Here is an 857-nt window from a genome sequence, read left to right on the forward strand (position 1 = left end):
ATGTGGGATCTTCCCGGACCGGGGCACGAGCCTGTGTCCCCTGCATCGGCAGGTGGACTCTCAACCACTGCGCCACCAGGGAAGCCCCCTAAGACAATATTTTTTAAAAAAACAAGAACAACCTGCATCGGCAGGTGGACTCTCAACCACTGCGCCACCAGGGAAGCCTGTCTTAGGGAAGCCCCCTAAGACAATATTTTTTAAAAAAACGAGAACAAAAACACATACACAAAAGACCAAATGCCTGGACATGAAAGAAAAGGGAAGGTAAGAGAGAGGAAGCTCTTGGATCCAGAGAACAGTACGAGCCCCACATGTAGTAGAGACAGAAAGGGATTATCTGAGCAGGAGGTGAAGCTAAATCTACCTAAAAGAAGTTGCTGAATGAAGAAGACAAAACACTGGAAATATATCCCACTACTGTGGAAAATATATAGTAAAAGAGAAATGCTATGCACAACCCAGAATATTCAATCCTGAGGGAGGGTGTTGATCACATTGCAGAATTGTGGATCCTCACAAGGCCCCTAGAAGCACTAGATTCAGAAACATCAATAGAGGTTTTGGATCAGGAGTCTTCTAAGGGTGATTTTCCATTTGAAGTAAATGTGGGAATGAAAGTGAAACCTCCCCTAGGAGGTGTGTTTTGTAGGCCTGAGCGTCTCCATCATAAGAAGCCATGGAAGCAGCCTGAGTGGTGCAAAACTGAAAATACCTTTTCAAAAGACTTGGTGAAGTCCATCGTAAATACAGTACTCAGGTGCCAGGAACACCAGACTCAAAGGGGAACTGTGTTTTAAGAGGTTTTAAAAATGGCAGATGGACAGATGATCACAAATATGCCTGGGAGAGTGGTG

The sequence above is a fragment of the Physeter macrocephalus genome, chromosome 19 (genome assembly GCF_002837175.3).
Source record: "Physeter macrocephalus isolate SW-GA chromosome 19, ASM283717v5, whole genome shotgun sequence".
Taxonomy (NCBI): Eukaryota; Metazoa; Chordata; class Mammalia; order Artiodactyla; family Physeteridae; genus Physeter; species Physeter macrocephalus.